The 19,851-nt window shown below is 37.3% G+C and overlaps 1 protein-coding gene across 2 annotated transcripts in view; it reads right to left on the bottom strand.

Annotated features, from left to right (window-relative positions):
* slc4a3 (solute carrier family 4 member 3) overlaps nucleotides 1-19,851 on the bottom strand; it is a 134,345-nt gene that overhangs the window by 53,381 nt on the left and 61,113 nt on the right. The window lies entirely within an intron of this gene.

The following is a 19,851-nucleotide window of genomic DNA, read 5'->3' as shown; positions in this document are numbered from 1 at the left end:
ACATCTTGTATTTCCTGCTAAAAAATATTTATATATATATATATATATATATATATATATTATTGTATAATATATTGTATAAAAAGTAGAAAATATCATTGCCGCTCAAGTTGCACAGTTTGCTCTGTGTTTGAATTTTAGCGAACTGGATGGGATGGTGTCACATGACTAGTACTTCTCCCTTACAGCAGGCTTCATGCCTTGCAACACCTGGTTGCCCAACACATGACTTCAAAGCCAGCAGTTTGTTTTTAAGGGGCGGTGCATTAGTAGAGAGAGATATTACAAGGCAAAACCAGAAAAGCACTCGGAGAGCGCAGACCTCCGCCATTAGCCCTATCTCCAAATAGTACAGAATACTTTAAAAAAATTCCTGGATCCAGACGGTGATCTGGATCATTCCCAAAATCTAATCAGTTCTTCCTTGTGCCATTTCTGACATTTCCTGAAAATTTCATCAAAATCCATCCACAACCTTTTGAGTTATGTTGCTAACAAACAAACAAACTAACCAAAAAATGAACAAACCCACCCGATCACATAACCTCCTTGGCGGAGGTAATAATTGAAATAATTGACACAGCAGGTTTGCATAGGTTAAAGGGTCTAAATGTCGATTTTGAATAATTTTCAATCAATTGCCCAGCTCTTATACAAAGACGTTCAATATCAGGTTTACTGGTGTGGATGTAATCATTAAAGTCCCCAAAAGTCACAAGAGTTCCAGGCTTGCTGAAAATGCTGCCGCACAGGATTCAAAGGCATCAATAGTGTCAATGTGAAAGCACATTGGCTAGTTTTATGAGGAAGAAGAGGCAATGATTTATGGTTCAAAAGTTATTTAACTTTTGATTAACTGTGTCACTTCTTGTCTTGTATGACATTGCCGGTCTGGAATACATTTTAATGATCACATTCAGAGAAAAACTGTCATGCAGCCACCATTCGTTGCTGCTGCAGTGGGTCCTTTGGTTCTTCTTCACTGCTTTAAAAACGGTAGCCCGTGTTTGTAGTGCTTTCCAGCAGTGAAGAAGAATTGATTACCAGTTTATAGCACTAACATTTACGATGGCTTAACAAAGACAAATATAAAACTAAACCAAAGAAATCTGATCAGTGCATAAACTTGTGTACTTGCCAATACCAATACCTGCATTTTAAGCAGTATCGGACATATTTCCCATGCTGGTATCTGATTTGGAACAACCCTAATCTGATGTGAGGAAGCATTTTGGTTTCCTGCTGATGGACACACAAAAGATAACATGCAGACACTGCCAGACAAAAAAAACAACAAAAAAGGTTGTTTAAAAAATAGAGTTACAATATTCTTAGTGTAATATTAGTGTAATATTCTTAGTTGGAGAAATGAACACTGCCTTGTTTACTAGCGACTTTCAAACAAATAAGACGCTGAAAACAGAAGAAGGAACTTCTGAAAGTCTTCTGTGTAGTTTGGCATTGCCAGCTCTATTGAGCATATTATTTAGCTGTTCCTGTGAATACAGGTACTTCTGTCATTTACTATGGTGAGTGATTTGTCCATTACTCCTAACAATATAAAAATTGTTTCACTCTTTGGGGAGTTTTCATTGGAATCTAATACTTAAACCAATTTTGATTTTAAGGTTCCATGTATAAACTTCAGCATTGTTGAAACGTTGATTACTTCTGGAAAACAAATCCTTTGGTTTTTCCTAAAATGGGATGAAAATGGGTAATGTGATAGTTGGCCTGGGTCAAAGACAAGACGATTATTTTCTGTAGAATAATTATAAACATGAACAAGTAAACTATGCCTGAGTAACCAACCATCTCATATAATAAAACTAATCTATGAGGATTCAAGACATCAAATAATTTCCAACAATGACCCAAAAAATCATTGAACATAAAAATAAGTTGGTTCACTTGTCTGCCAGATATCATTTTGTCCACAAATTCTTCTTCTTTTGGCACTTTATCTGAGTCGAATCCAATCATTGTGCAAATCCCATTTGTTTAGTTGATTTTAAACCAAAAAGTTTGTGTTACTGCAATCCTAAACCGTTGTAGGGAAAAAATCTCATTGTTAGCAAAGACAGTGTGTATGTACATAATTGAATCTAACAAATCAAAACTGACAGTTAAAATTGTTAAAAAAAACAGGATCTGTCAATAGCCTTAGGATCTAAAGGGTACAATGTGTATGTTTATACATGAAACATTTCCTTTATTTGGATACCCACAGTGCTTATTCTCTTTAGGCAGTTTTACTTCATTTAAGCAAGCTTGTGACTGTTTTCTGCCTGTTTTGTTTAGTACAGAATAATGAACATTCATGGGCTAACTTCAGCTTTAATCACTACGGCTGCATCCCAACAGTCCAATAATTTGGCCTAGCCTTTGATTTTCATGCTTTTGGGAAGGTAGGTTTTCCTTTTGGAGCTCAATGAATTATGGTATTCAAGCTTGAGAAACTGTCTTCTACTTGGTGATATCTGGTCATTTGGTATCCAAACTAATAATGATTTCCGAGGAAAGTCTGAACACTAGCCCACTCAGTGTCTTTTCTGGAGGTCCACTACCAGATCAGGGGCACTCAAAACTAAGCTTAGGGCCAAGTGGAAAACTTGTATGGCGCCTGATGCTAAAATTTCCCAACTTTTGGGGTATTCTTTAAGGGGTTCTTGAGATTTTTCAGTCAAAAAAAAACCCACTCTTGAGGTATCAACAGATTCAAACAAGAAAAAAGACAAAGGGACACGTTCATTGCTGTATCTACAGCCAGACAAGTTATATCAAGTTGTCCAACATCAGACGTGTTGTTTATTGAAGGAAACCTTTCTTCTCACTGTAGGGTATGACTCTCGCCTCCAAGCCATTCCATTTTTTAAATGGCAGCAACTTGTGTTGTTTACACACAGCAATTAGAAAATGAAAACGCTTGTTGCTAATGATGTGTTGAAAACAATTTACACTTTAAGTCAATATCAAAGATGGGTGGAAACAATCTGAGCATCTAAGAAGAAAGAGTGTGCATAAGAGGTTGTACACTACAAGGATGAGAGAGAACAGGAATACGATATTTTAAACTATAATACTATAATACTATACGATATGACATGTTACGATGTGATACAGTGCAGTATTGTTTGATACGATATCATACAGTTCGTTACAGTAACGTATTGTATAATACAGTACAATATGGAACAATACGGTATGAAATGTTAGGATACCATATGATACGATAATAAATGATGCGATCCCATATGATAACATGCGATACTGTATGATACTACACTATACTATACTTTACTATGCGATACAATTCCATGCTATTCTGTACAGTATGATACAGTATGATAAGATAAAACACATTACAGTACACAGGATATACGATACCATGTGATACGATATGGTAGGATAAAGTGCAATACTGTATGATACTACTAACTGTCATGGATAAAGGTCTTGTTCATGGAATTAAATCAAAGGAAGCTAGATAAAAATCAGACTTGTGCTTTTAAATATGTGAACTATCACTGAGGTGTAAATATTTTTGCCTTCAAAGGGAAAAAAGAAAAAGAGAAGGCTGTCCCACGCTGTTGCCTGCACTTTCAAATCTTAGTACTTTACAAAATTGTAAGTACTTACAATTGTTCAAAAATTAACCTGATGTACTTTAGAGAAATCAAACACTGTAATGGAGTACTGTAAGTCCTGGACCTGTCGATGACGGTGTGCAAGAGTCTTCTTGTGTTTTAATAGTCAACCTCTCTCTTTTTCACCTGCCCAGGGTTGCAAATGATTTAGTTATCTGAATATTTCCTTTGGAAAATTGCATTTCCAGTATTTGTAGCATATATTGTAATGAACTTCATGTGCTTCTAACTTACAAACTATTGACTCTCTTGCTGATGTGTTTTCGATTTTGTGATATAGTGTGATACATACCATATCATACCATCACCTGGCCTTTCTGAGCAACAGCCTCTGCCCAGAGACTGACCCTCTTAAAAATATTAAAGAAAATTATCAGCTAAAGAACCAGGAGCTACAAAATCTCTACAAAACACAAATTAAAATTATTGACAAAGAAAACAAATCTAAATACATTAAATATTGGCAAAATGAAATAAAATCCTACAATAAATTAGAATGTTATTGTCTACTGAGAAGAGACTACTCTTTAGCTGAATATCTTGTGAGAAACCCCAAACAAAGGAAAATTTTAACAATGTACAGACTCAGCGACCATAAAGTAGAAATTGAAAAAGGTCGTCATAAAAACTGGAAACCTAGAGACCAAACAATGTGTTAACATTGCAAATTAGGAAAAACTTTCTCCTCATCTGCCCTCTGTATGAAGCTGTAAGAGACAACTTTTTGAGCCAAGTTACAGCAGCAGGATCACATGAAGAAATAATAAGACTATGTCTAGCGGAAGAACCTCAACATATACACCTAGCTGCAGGTTTTGTTTCTGAATGTCACCACATTCGATATTAATAAGTTTTATTAATATTAATAGTATTATAGTGTTTGTCTTTATTATCTTGTTTTTTGATGTACTCTGCTTTGGTAACAAAGGTGTCAACCATTCATGCCTTTAAAGCATATTTTGAACTTTGAACTTTGTGATGGCTGCTCAGCACTGCTTTACTTCTGACTGCTGAGTGAGTTAAGTGAAAACACAGTTTGGTTCTAAGAACAGAAAATACTAATGGGTGTGATTGATTTTGCCCATGGCTAGTTTTTGTGAATGCAGTTTGAAAACTGGGTTTTGCATTTTCAGTGAAGAGAAAGGGGAGGAGTTTCAATAAATGGGTGGGCCTCAGGGAAGGATGGAGTTAGTGCATCACGGACGGGTCCAGGAGTGGACTAGATGTGTTAAGTTTTTAGTGTCAAGACAATCTTGAACCACAGATAACGTCATCAGCATCTCACCTCAGCCAAGGAGAAAAAGAACTGGACCACTGCTCAACGGTCTAGAGTCCTGTTTTCAGAAACTAAATTTTGAATATTATAAATCATGGTCTAAGAGGAAGATCTGAGAGACACAGAACCCAAGGCGCTTAAAATCCAGTGTTTTCAGTTTCCACAGTCAGTGATGGTTTGGGGTGCCAAGTCATCTGCTGCTGTTGCTGCACTGTGCTTTATAAAGTTTAGAGTCAACGATGTCAGCCATCCCCCAGGAGATTTAAGAGACCTCCTTCCAGTAAGACTCGGCATCTGTCCACAGTAAAGCCAAAGCAGAAACTGGTCATGGTATTACTATGCTTGATTCTGACCTGAACCCCATGGAGAATCTCTGGGGAAATGTCAAGAGGAAGATGTGAGACGCCAGACTAAACGATACAGACAAGCTGAGGCTGCTATCAAAGCAACCGGGGCTTTATAACACAATAGCACTGACTGTCTCAATGCACAATGCATTGATATAGTAATATGTGCAAAAGGAGCTCCAACCAAGTACGGAGTGAGCATAATTTTTCAGAAAATGGACATTTCTGTGCTATAAATCCTTTTTTAGTGTAATGTTTTGTGATGTTCTAATAATTTGAGATAGTGGATTTTAGATTTTTGAGAACAGTAAGCCGTCAAGATTTAAACAAGAAATAGTCTTGAAATATTTCACTTTGTTTGACATGAATCTAGAATATACGGAAGATTTCACCTTTTGAAACTTAAATCTTAAAAACTTAAAAAAAGAACTTTTACATGATATTCTAAATTTTTGAGGTGCACCAGTATATTGTATTTTGATTTACCCACACTGGAGAAATATTACAGATTCTGAATGTCCAACGAAAACTGAATTACATTTTAGTCTTCTCAAAGGGGACATATTTTACCCTTTAAGACAAGCTTATATTGTTCTTAGAGGTCTCCAAAACATGCAGTTTGTTGCTGAAAAAACACTCTAGTATAGGATTTTTACATGTCTAAAAACCCCTCTGTTTCAGCCCTTCTCAGAACGAGCTGTTTCTGTATTTGTGGCTTTAAATGTTGATGAGCTGTCTGACTCCGCCCCTGACCACACCCCTCTCAGGAAATGGATGCTGCACTCCTGAGGTTACTTGATGTTAACCTTTTATCCAAAGTTACCTGACTGGGATTCCAACCATCAATCTCCTAGACCAAATTCCTTCATTGTTGTTTTGTTAGCTGTAGTTGCCCGTGCTGTGTAAACATGTGGATCTGTCTCTGCATAGCCAGCATTACTCAGCAGTAAGTGGGTTTGTGGCACTTTGTTAAAGCTACACAAGAAAGAGTGTGCACTAAAACTTTGTAAGTAAGTTAAAAGAACAGCTATAATGTTCCCCCTACAGTGTTGTCTGCCCTAATAGCACTAGTGCAGAGACGCTGAGCCATTATGTAGTTATTTGTGCAAATTGGCCTTATTGCATTAAATTAACAGCATGACATAAACAGAGTAAAGATTAGTCTACTGTCTCCGATAGACAATAAAAGTGTGCTGCAGTTTTCATGACAGTTTCAACTCTGTATGACTTTAAAACAAATGATGAGTAAATAGGGTCAGAAATATGACTTTGACATTGATATTACTAAGCTATAACCTAGAGTTAAATAAGTGTGAGAGTCACAGCTGCTTTTTTTATCCATATGTGGCACCACTATGCATGACAAGGATGTGGTTGTTTGCTAAGGGTTTCCTTCAATCAGAGAGGAAACTTAATCAGGCTGATGCTCAGGTGAACATATCAATATTTCCATCAATGAAAATAGGGGTTTAGAAATCTAGTGGGAGCGGGGTTAAGTAAAGAGCAAGGCTTTAGTAAATTTAAACACCTGCAAAGCTAATGCAAATAATAACATCTCAGTCAGGAACACTCTATTCATACATTTTATATTGAAAATGAATATACAGTTTTACTTGGTAGAGAAGACTCTGCTCAAAAGATGTTCCCTGGTTAGTCAAGCAGCATGTTTTGACTTTCCAGGGTGTGAATGGGTAGAAACCCCCATATGGATGGATTCATTAGTAACAATGCATACTGAACACAATAAAATTAGTTCTGAAGCAATCGGTATGTAGTAATATTGATCTCAATGATGGTGCCATAAGCTTGATGCTATAAGGGAGAAGGCTGGGGTGAAGGAGGTTAAGCTTTGCCAGCAGCAGTATGGTGCAGCAGCATTAATGCAAGCAGGGATTAGTGAGAAGTACGCCATAAATTCACTGCAATGTTGAAAGAAAGCTGCAATTGGCTGTAGGAGCTGTGTGTGTGTGTGTGGGGGGGGGTAATTACAATCAGCTGGCAGTCAGCTGATGACAGCTAGGTGTATGACTACCGTGTCCTGCATGGACTAACGCTGAGCTTTATTTTTCAGAACCAAATACAACTGAACTCAGATTTGCCTTGGCATCTCAGATGAGCATTTTGCATATTTATGGTGAATGGTGCATGGAAGCAAGAGTCAAAGTCAGTTGAGCTGCACAAGTTTGACACACAATGACTATTCTGTGAGTATAATAATACATAGCTATTAAGTCAAGTCAATTCCCTATATCAATTTCAAAATGTTGATAAATGATCCCATGCCATCTTGCCATACTGTTAGTAACCATCACAGTGATTTATAAAGGCAAAAAGACTTAGTTGGGTTGTTGGATCTTCATAATGGGTGTCCCTTGTTATGAATCAATGGATACCCTGCAGCCACTCAGGATTCACTATCCACCCAGACACTGATATCATAAGTATCACAAGCTGATTAACTTCATTTATTTCGTATTAAGCTGAACCACACTTTGCTGATCAATGAAATGTTTTTCCACTCTAGTCATGGCAGATCACAAATGGATCAACCAAATGGGGGGCACTGAATCAATAGGAAAGCAGGAAATAGCAGCAGTCAGGCATCACATCAATTCACTCAATACTGTGGACAAACTTGTTCTGTGTGTGGTCATGAGCGAGTTCTATTGCCATTTATTATGCCAGCAGCAGAAAGTGATCAATGGTAACAAGTGAGCGCCCCCTCCATTGATTATCCATGTAAAACCCCAAATAAATGAACATCTATTTGGATATCCGGACGCATTACGATTACATAACAGCCTTAGTCATCAGCAACTCAAAATAACATTAGCTACAGTCAAATGTCTGGGTTTGCAGCTCTTCATTGAATGGGTAGAAGTCTGCACAGTAACAGAATGGGAACATTTCAACAGAAGCACAACCAACTTACGGATAGGCTCGATTGATGACTCCACGTGAGTTTGGATTGACTCGAGTAAGTCATAATCATCGAAATCCAACACAAACTCATCAAAATCTTCCAAACAATCTGCATTGGACAGGGAGCCTTGGTGCTCATGCTGGTGCTGCCTCGGGGTGCCTCTTTGGGTGCTGCACCGACGTTCTTGTCCGTGAAGTTCAGTGCTAAGCCTCTTTTCAGGGCTGCCATGTCCCTGGTTCTCCTGTCCCTCAATGTCTGTCATCTCCACGGCCGATTCCTCCTCCTATCCTCCTCTCTCCAAGTAGACACACTTCTCATCCAGAGCTTCAACTCATGAACACCGTTGTTTCTCCAGGATCACTCTTCTAATCAGACCAAGCAGTGACCAGTAGTGTACCTCTGATAACACAACAAAACTTCTGTATGAACCTTGAAAAAAGTTCAAACATCCAAGGTTTTAATAGTCGTGTTGTGTTCAAGGACTCCAACGTTTGGAATAAAAATATGAAGCCAAAAAAAAGCTTTAAATCCAAACAAAAATACAAAGTTGGGGCCACACTCTCATGTAGAAGCCCCCCTGCTAGATCCACAATTACAGAGATGCAAAATGGCAGCAAAAACACTTTATCTGCAAGTTCAAATCCAGGTATTGATGGGGGATGGTCTACTTTGTGAGACCTGCCTGTCAGCTGAACGGTCGGTCCGCCCTTTTCTAATGATGTCCCCAGCCCATTGATCTCTGTGATGGCTGGAAACCTACATTAAGTGAGTCAGACAAGAAGAGTTCATGCCTTTTGTTTCCATAGTTTCCATCATCAGAAGTCCATCATGTGACTCGTAGAAGGGGATAAGTTCAAGTTCTGATGGTTTCAGTCTCTAACTGAACAGCATTAAACGGAGAAAAGCACACATACTGACCAGAAAGACGCACGCAGAAATAAATACTGTTTATACTAAAACAACACCAGAGTAACCTGACTGATGGGACTAATCTTAGTGAGAATCAGGGTGCTAATTATCAGAGCATGCTGAACCATTTCTGTCGCTTGGTCTCCATGGAAACCCCTGAGGTGTAATGGTTTGACTCTTCTACAACAAGAGCACTTATCTTTGACAGGACACTCTTTAATGTGCACAACATGCCTGAGTACTGTGTTAGTGTGTAGTTTAGATCAAGTCTTTTGGCCTCTTTTTCCTAATTTTTAAATTTTTCTTGAACACATTTATACATATGTGGCCTATTAATGTGACATGAAATTTTTGTGTAATTTTGTAATCTATATGAGATTTTAATAAGATTATATCTGTAGCAAATGATGTGACAGTATTGAATATACATTATTTTGATTCACTGCCATCTTGATTTTGATAAATGGAGGGGTTAGGACTGAGGGATGCAAACAGTTAGTGTGCTACATGGCTAAACTCAGGTATCACATTAGCAAGACTGACAAGTCGGTTAATCTGATTATGTGTATGTATATATATATATAATTTTTTTTTTTTAACACAGGGCTGAAATCCTGTCAAATGCTCTTTTGAAATTGTAACGAAACCTCCTCCACTGTAGCTTCAGTTAATGGCTGCTACTAACATGGTAAGCTTAGCGTGTGGTAGGGATGTCCCGATCAGCATTTTTGCCCTCCAAAGCCTGATCAGATTTTTTTTAATATTGAGTATCTACCAACTCCAAGTCATGGTCTGATACTCATATTTGCCTAGAGTAGAGTTTCAAGGATTTTCTTTCAAACAGAATAACTAGCCTACTAGATGTCTCAAGCTTATTCCATTTAATACTTATGAAACACTTAGAATCAGATTTCTACTCAGAATGGTGTAATAGCACCAGTGACAGCTGGTGTATTTTTCTTCAGGGGGGCTACAACAAAATCTCAATTTGATATGTTATGTAAGGTATATCAAAAGATGTTACTACACCGTGAGTTAAGTCGTTAATATGCCTTTTTTACATCTGCATTTTTTTTGTTGGTGAACAAATATCAAAATAAAATAGCTATAATAAAGGTCATCAATAGCCATAAGTTGCTAACGTTTATCACAGTCAACTTAAGTTTTTAAATTTATCACACATTATCATGACAATATTATATTGAAGTGCTAATTGAATGTTTATTATTATTATCATTTATTGATTGATTTACTTACTTACTCATTATTACTAGTCTAATATGCCATCAGTGGACTTTCTTCCTCTGCCAAAGCTTTGTTGCTTTATCCTGATATCAGGTCCAAGCTCTTTAGTTCTAAGTTTCTCTCCCACTGTCCTCCTCTGAAAAGACCTTATTCTTAAACACTCGACTGAGTTTTCTTTTTGCATTTTGCTAACTGTCTTCTTTGCATTCCTCAATAAGCTAAACAACAAATGCAGATGCCTTTTCTGGCAGAAAGCCAGCAAGTTACCAGAGACGGCACATGACTTCCTCTGTGTGTCCCAAATAACAGAATATATTTCTCTGCTGCCACCTGTTGGCGTCTGGCGAGTGTTACTCAGTTTGGGTGTACCGTTGTGTAGTGCCCAGGGCTCCTATCTCTTGTATTGAAGAGGAGCGAATGCGCACGCGCAGCTTATAACAGAAGTCTATGGAAGGCTGTGAGCGCATGAGCCCAGCGCCCCAGGGAGGAAGCAAGTGAACAGGAAGTAAAAGCAAATGCATAGAACGTTTGTGATCTACTGATTTATTGCACATTGCACATTTTAATCTCTTAATAAATCATATTTACACAGTGCAGGATAGAGTTTATCTATATTTATATACATTTATTGATATGTAAAGCAAATGTTTAAAAAATGTATTTAATGAACTTAAGATCTGTCCTCTCTTTGTGAGGAGTGACGGGGGACGGTGCCCTAGCGCCCCCAGTTGACCAGCTTCCACTGAATAGGGCACTAGTTTCATCTTTATTATTAGTCTAAATATAAAGTAACACATTCATTTAGTGTAAGAAATTAAATCAGAGAAGAATCACAAATCCACTTAAAGTGATCAAAACAGCTGATAGACCTAAGCAGTCAAAAATAAGAATTTAAAAAAGTGGTATTATTAACTTGACTACATTAGTAATAACAACAAGCTGAACCCAAAAATGAGTTCAAAACATTTCAACTCCACTTAGAAGGGGTTTAAGCAGTTTGACTTAAATTGAATAAAAATGAATCAGACAGATAATCTCTGTTAAAATGGAGCAGCTTAATCTGAGAAATAACCAACACACTAACATTAGTTAAACCTCGATATCAAATACACGGCCCTCTTGTTATCAGTGATATTTCTAAAGAGCAACTGGGGCTGCTACACAACTTTTTCCTTACTTATATATTATATATATATTTCCTTACTTCTTCACCCACTGTTACCTTAAAATGAAGGTTCTTGTTTGGGAATACCAGCATTTCCATCATTTTTTCTGTGATCTTCTTTGCCTTATCGCTGTCTCCAGGATATTTATCTTTCCTCTTTAAGTCCAGAAGTTGTTGCGTCTGTGTAGAAGCCTTCTGATCTGTTGCTATAGTGAAATCACTGTATTCTGTTGCATGTGTAGTTCGGAGATGTCAGATCACATTGGTGGTATTAAACCTACCCAGCTGCCATCGCTTTGACTAACAGTTGTGTTGCAGAAGATGCAAGAGGCGACTGGACCATTCTCGCTCTTCTCAACTAAAGCACAACATCAGTCTGCAAAGAGGAACGAGATGCTGGCAGAGCTAGATGCTAACTTTTGCCACATTCTGCTCAGCAGACCACAACATACACCGACTCTGACCCTGTGATTAATGAATTAAGTTTTCTGAGCATTTTCTCCTCTTTAGACTAGTTTGTTGAATGCAATTTATTGTTTTTGTCTTTTTTTTTCTCCTGATAGGTTTGGTCTCCAGTAAAGGTTTTACATGATGTATTCATGTGAAGCTGCTTTGACAAATGAATGTTGAACATCCACACTGTATCTCTGGCTGTCAATTTTGACTACAGTCTGGTTCAATATACTTCCCCACACAGTAGACCAAAAATTCAGTGACATTGCCTTGATGTACACAATTTCTTTACTCAGTTAAATTTAATTTCCTGTGTTTGAAAAAGTCTATTACCAAAGTTTTCATTAAAATTAGATTTTCCTAAACTGTGTTTTTTCCATGCAAATGAAGATTCTCAATGCAAGAGACCTTTGAACAAATCTGTGTTGTGTCACTTCTCTCTCTCATGAAATCAGAACTGATGAATGTTCTCTACTTAGATTTTTGATGGCTTTGATTGCCTTCTCTTAGATTAGATTTTCCCTTTTCTGGAATGCCCCTGTTTTGTTAAAAAAAAAAAACAAAAAAAAAAAAACAACTAAAAATAACCTCTGACTGAGAGAAACAAAAGACCAGCATGTATGCAGTTTTATTTCACAGAGTTCAGAATTGAAGAATATATGTGTTTTTAATTTGTTGTGATTTCAGCCCATAGGGATCACCGCTGAAGACTGGTCATAATTATGAGCGTGTGAAGTCTGAAACTAGATAACAACTCAAACTCAAATGTTATAGTTAACTAGAATTGAGCAGAAGTTCCTACAGTGGGGATCTACTGCATACAGCCTGTCAATTCCAACCGTCGCTCCCTACAAATCCAATAGCTTGCTTTGATGGACTCTGGGTGCCCTGTTTTGTGTTTCCAGAGGGTTCTCAAACAGTCAATGATTACTCTGCTCTGGTAAGGCAGGAAAAGCCTGAGGCTGGGTCCCTGCTAAAAGGGAATCGACTGGAGCCTCGGTTAATTAAAGCCTCTGGTTGCAGTCGGAGAGTTTTGCTCTGACAACACCAGGGCTCTCCTCGCTTTGGTTGTCTTCTCTCCTCTCGTTTGTTCTTGTTTGATTTTCATTATTGTGACACTTTATAGCAGTTTCAAATACAAAGCCTTTCATGGATTTTGACACTTGCAAGGAAATGATATTGCTGCAACCAGCTGCTTTGATTTTGCCACAGCTGCATCAGAGGCCTAACATATACACACTGAATGTTAAATCAACATTTAACTGTTGGTTTAATGTCTTGTTAAAGATGAGTGATCTTGGAGGTAGATGTCTTTTCAGTCTATTCTCTGTCTTTTCTCAGCACTGTCTCTGCTGACAGCATTTGTTTTCATCCACAGGATGGCAGTGTGTTTGTTGCTCAATGTGCACATGAGAGGAGACTGAGCTTGTGTTTTCACAAAATCAGGGAAATATGATTCACAGGCAAAAGGCACCAAATGCTATCAAAAACAGTGAAGTAGTTTATATACTATACAGAGAAAACATACAAGGTGCCTAATCCTCTCCAGGAGCCTCTAATGTCCTAAAAATAATTTCTACAGATTTTTGAAATATATGTATTTGTAGTGTAAAAATATGTATTTTATGTTAATCACACTTGTTCTAGTAAATTACTGTGATCACATATTTCCAGCAACCTTTTTATTTTTTGTGAAGCAAATGCAGGAAGTGAACTTAAGATACTTGAATAGAAAACATTTATTTGTTTCATTTATTTGTATTCATTTTGGCTGTTTATTGTCTGTCTGTAAATTTGTTTACTGTGCTGCAGCCTGACTTGGCCAAGACACTCTTAATACAGAGATTCTCAATCTTAACAAAGCTTTCCTGGTTAAATCAAGGTTAAATAAAATAAATAAAATCTTTGTTTTAAGTATGTTTTAATCCTTGTTTTTAATAACAGAAACAACACATGAACGAAAATTGTTAATTTCAAATAGTAGTAGTGGTAGTTGATAAACCCACTGTGTTTCACTCTGGCCAGCAGAGGGGGCTCAAGTCTCTATGAACCTCTAACATACTGCTTTTTTTTTTCTCTATTTCAGGCTTTTAATTGTTCTTTTGTTGAAAAAATGTGTGGATGAATGCAGGATAGAAGTCACAGGCCAAACCTGAGCCAAGGTTATTTGCTTGTAGGACAATTCATAACTTTCCCATGATGTCAAACATTCATAGAAGCACCCCTGGCTCCATTATGATTTTAACCATTTTGATAATGCCCTAGGTGCTGTATAAAGGTCCAAAGTGACAAAAAATTTAATAACTGGATTTTTATGTAGTTGTCAGGAGATTCAAAGATGAAAAGATGGAGAATAAAATGCCCAGTGCTGCAGCTCTACATAGCGTTCAAAGGCAGCTGCAGCTGTCTTAAGCTTTATTTACCCTTAAGGCCTTGACACAGCCACATAAATAGCCTCTGTACATGGGACACATGAGCACATACCCACTAAGACACTCCTTTATCCAGACATTAAATTTCTTGACCTTTAGGAAACTGCTTGTTGCTGTAGTAGCTTTCTGAACTAACATAAGCATGTGCCATGGCTCCCTCTGTTCCTCGCTTCAAGCAGACGTGGTTTTGGTGGGAGGGGCACAAGAGGGGAGGATGGGCTCCACAAATGACAGAAGCTATGAACAAAATGAGCACAATGCAGCATGCAACAGGGTAATAATTTCATTTTTATTATCTTGCATTAATCTTTATGGGAAGCTAAAGTCATCTTTGAAATTTGAACTTGATTGTGCCCAGCACCAGCACCTCCCTGACCTATCCTATAATATAACATATAATTTGCCACCTAAATATCCAGTTAAACATAAACTACTGCATATGCAAAATAATGACAGTGGTAGCAATATACTACTTATATACTAATGTGACTTAAATGTAAAGAAATGATGTGTATACTGTATATAGTTTGTCTTCCATCCTCAATCTTTTCAGCTGTTGTTTGAGAAGCTTATTTTTAACAGTGATTGTGTAGGCAAGGAGCTGTGTAGGCTCATTTCATGAGACACAATGCTGGACGCCCACAGCAGAGCCAACTTTTCAGCAGCAATAAGAAAGCTTGTCATCTGTAAACATCAGAGCTGCCTGTCTGTCAAAAGGGCTGTAAAAAGCTGTCTAAGTTTATAACAGTTTCAAGATGTTTTAAACAAGTAAACAGGCTACAAAATAAACAGACTTCTGATTATTTTCACTTTAATCCAGATACATTAAGAAGGTTTTAAAGACTGCTAATAACTGAACCAGGGTAAGATGATTTATGCTACATTGGTCTTTGTTTTAGGCTGCATTTGACACTCAAAGAAACGTTAGGTGCTAATCAAATAGGATTAATATACTCCGTTGCTAAGATCTGTTGCATTATTTTTTATATTTCAACAGGAGCTGTGCTGACCTTAGAGCAGCATTGCAGAGTCATCCATGTGCCATTAACGGGTAAAACTAGTGTGTCCTGTTCTACTACAGTTTAAATAATAATGCTCTTATTCTGTCAAATTAGCAGATGTCAAAATTACATGTTACATTTAAAGCCAGTTTCTATATTTGAGCTTTCTTGAATTAACCAAAGCTTTAACAGTTGAGAGCTGATGTTATTTTGAGGAGACCCACTAAAAAAAAAGAGCTGCAAAGCCAGTAGCAGCTGATGCTGACTCATACCCCTTAAAGGAAAGTGATAAGTGCTTCCTGGTTTATAAAAACAACCACTCAAAGACTATTCAGGGAGCATGTGGGACAGAAAAACAAGTGTTTAGTGGAAATAGGTTGAGGATCCCACTGCTGAACACTGAGAGGAAAGGAATGCACTGATACTTTTAGAGCTAAAATAATAATTTGAATATTTTCACTGGCTGATATTCAGTTGAATTAGTGATGTGTTATGAAGTTGCTTTAAATGACTGAGTTGTAATATTGTATGCTGCCACTGGAGGGTGCTGAAGCCAAACTGTAACTTTCTGTTTCAGCATGGATATCCACACGTTTGACTGTGCCAGTGGAGCCTGCCACTGGAAAAAATGCTATTAATATGGTCTGACTGCCACAATATAAAAGCTAAAGTAACATGAGCAGAACTCTACATAACTGTGGACAGGATGCTGATGATGCACAGAGTCAGAGGCCTGAAGCCAAGTCCTTTTATGTTCATATCTTTTCATATTCTTCTTGTTTCTTTCCCCTAACATTTCCCATCTAACTACTGAAAATACAAAATCCTCCAAGCATGCATTTGCATGTTTTCTTTTAAAATCTAGCATTTTCACGTTGCAATGGTCCAAATTTTCAAACCTGAACAATTAAATATCCTGGAAGACAAAAGAAACAAGTAGTGCTTTAACTGATATATATTTTGTTTTTTGTAATGTTATCTCCAGCACGCACAAACTGCAACACAGTCAGGCCATGAGACCACACCTGTCATCTGCAGTAGCAATCTCACAGTAAAATTTCAACAAACATGGATGAATGAAACCTTTGGCTGGCTGTCTTGGCATGCATCCTGGTTTAAGCCTTAAGAGGTCCTAAACACATTTGTCCCCAATGACAAAAAATGTAAGTGTCCCAAAAACTGCTGTCAAAGTATCAGGATTTTCTTTTTTTACTGTAAACGAGCTAGGCTTTTAAAACTACTTCAGTCTAAAATATGCATATCAAATTTAATTATATTTTTTGGGGGGGGTTTAACCCTTTGAAGGTCAGTATGCTTACACAACGCCACAGATTTTATCAGAAAAAAAAAAATTAAAAAGAGGAAAATATGAAATACATTTCATACAAAAAAAATCTCTGCTTCCCAAACAAAAAGTTGTAAAAAAAATATATATATATATTTAATCCCTTTTGTCCACTTAGAACAATTAAATCTTTCAAAACTACTTCAGCCTGAAATATACATATCAAATACTAATCATATTTTTGGGATTTTATCCCTTTCAAGATCAGTAAGTATACATAACTCCACTGCTTCTTTACAGGAAAAAAACAACAACACATTTTAAGGAGTATTTGATTATTACTTCTGCCAAGGAGGTCATGTGATCGGCAGGGTTTGTTAATTAGTTTGTTTGTTAGCAACATAACTCAAAAAGTCATGGACGGATTTTGATGAAATTTTCAGGAAATGTCAGAAAGGGCCTAAGGAACAACTGATTAGATTTTGGGAGTGATCCGGATCACCACCTGGATCCAGGAATTTTTTGAAGGATTCTGTACTATTGGGAGATAGGACTAGTGGCGGAGAGCTGCGCTCTCCGAGTGTTTGTCTAGTTACTAATATTTTAGGCCCTGATATGGGTGAATAACTGGCAGCAACACTGATTTTGATATATTTTTAATTCTTTTTTGCAGTGTCAGATTTTTTTTTTTAACTTTAACCCTTTACAGACCAGTATGTTTACACAACTCCAAAGTTTTTAATAGAACAAAATTACAAAAAACTCAAATAAAACACATACACACTTTTTTTACACACAAACTTTAACAAACATGAATCGTGACACACACTAATTTCAGTAGCAAAGCACCCTTGCAGAGGAAAGGGTGTGTCATGGTTTAAATACGAGAACAGCGCTATCTAGTGGACAAATATAAAAATTAAAATTTGAAAGCTCAAAGTCCAAAATGAAATCTTAAAATAAAGGAATGCATTAGTTTATGTAAAGATACATTTGGAATCAAAAATGGCATTTTCAGTGGTTTTCAATGGGACTTTTCTTTTGTCCTTAGGAACAAATATGTTGGTTTTTTTTAGCGTAGCCATTTTAGGCTAATACAAGGAACTGAGACAACGATTCTAAACATTTTTTTAAACATGGATATCCTCTGGCAAATTGGAACTTTATCCATTCAATACAGCCAAAACATCAAACATGTTTTATATTCAAGGTTTGAGGTCAGACTGCCTCCGACATGATTGGGAGCAGAAAAATAATTAGTTTGACATCACAAACTTGAGCGTTATTTGGACAAATAATCTTTATCTCAACTTTAGACATGCACCCCTGATCAAGTTAAAATCAAGAGATAATTTTGCTGATCAAACAACAGACTACTGACAGATCACCTCATTTTATTGATGATTTCACCCCTCAGTTTCACTGCAATTATCCAAAACTGGCTATATAGGGTTTAGACTTTAGTAATCATCTGATCACAGTGCTTTGACATATCTTTACATTCACTGTCTTTGTCGCCTGTCAGTTACCTCATTCATTACAGTCATTTTAGAGCTAAACTGGTACAAGAGGAAACACTGTAATGAAAACTGCATTAGGCTTTGTCAAAAGCTGGTCAAAGGAAGCAAGAACGTCGTATCTGGTCAAATATTTTGGTAATTGGAACATTAGTCTATAATAGTTAAAGTGAGCCTCATGTTTCCATGATGCAACCAAACAATGACACAATTTAAGTTAGAATATTACTAGTTTAGGATAAGAAGGATGCAAGGCTGGTTCAACAGGCCACTGCTGTTTGGAGCAGGATGTAATGGACTACAGCTACAGCACAGTTACTGGTTGATATACAGTATAAAAAAGACACCTCACACTGATACCCCCATGGTGCTGTTGTAGCGTGGGTGAAGTAAAACTGAGTCATCTATGAAGGTACTTTTAGAAACAGATGAAATCATCTCCTCTCACCCTGCCACAAAGCATTATTTCTCTGCAGCAATGAGGAAATGTAAAATGAGTTATCCACTCAGGAAGGCAGCCAAGCAATATAATCTCTTTTGAGATCAAAATAAAGCAAAACAGAGCAACTGATTCATGGTTAATTTTCATTCAGGTCCCCAGTTTTGGTAATTTGTAAAACTAGTCTCCATTATCCCATTAGGACTGGCTTTAATAGGAGGCTTTTTAAACCTTGAATAATGAGCTGTATTGTCATTGTCATTGTGATGACTTTGCAAAATAAACACACTGATTGCAAATCTGTGCACACAGTCTACAAATCCACTAGCAGAGATGTGCACACTTTTATGTAGATATGCTTTTAATCACAAGTAATGTCATGACTGCAATATTATACTGTGTTATTGGACATAGCATAATTTCTTCATATCATGCTATCCTCACAAGCCAAATAGATTGTTGCTTGTAGCCACCACCTCGTTCTCCACTGTGACGTAGACTGTCTGGTCATTATCTGGCCAAGAAAAAGCTTTTCAGCTTGAAGTTTACCAACAAGAATCTATCTGATGACGGACATGGAGTCTATTCATCTGCTTTTCAAGGTTACTATCATGCAGGTCTAGGACTCATGCAGAGTATTCTGATTCTGAGTGAATAGCACTTTAGTACAGGCATTCACACCTTGTATTAACACTCCATCTTAATTGAATACTTGAGATCAGAATCACTTCCCTCCCTCATATGTAGATAAGGGCTGACTGTTCTGAAAAGAAAGAATACTTCACTGTTGAACACACAGGGAGGCAGCATTGTATTCCCAGTTGAGCGGTGGTCAGCTGTGAGTGTTTACACTACCAAAGCAAGGTGGATAAATGTGTTCCAGCCCAAGTCAACATGTAACTTTGCAAAGCAGATGGATTGGCCAGATTCTGTGACTATCATCAGGCAGATCCATTGTGCAAAGCCCAAGTCTGAAACGCCTGTGCCAGGTCTGAGAATAGACTGGACCAATCAGCATTATTTTAGGAGAACGAGGTGGTAGCTATGGGTGGGGTTTAGCTGTACTGGAAGTAGGGATGCATAAGGCTATCTGGTAAACATTTCATTTTAGCCATCAAATTATAAATACAGGCCCGAAATGCCACTCAAATGCTCTTTCAAAACTGTAATGAAGCCTCCCGCCACTAGTAGCACCAACTTTCCTCCATTCCC

Source organism: Cheilinus undulatus, linkage group 15 (genome assembly GCF_018320785.1).
Source record: "Cheilinus undulatus linkage group 15, ASM1832078v1, whole genome shotgun sequence".
Classification (NCBI taxonomy): domain Eukaryota; kingdom Metazoa; phylum Chordata; class Actinopteri; order Labriformes; family Labridae; genus Cheilinus; species Cheilinus undulatus.
Note: the sequence above shows the minus strand (reverse complement) of the source record. Positions and strands in the feature narration are given on the sequence as shown.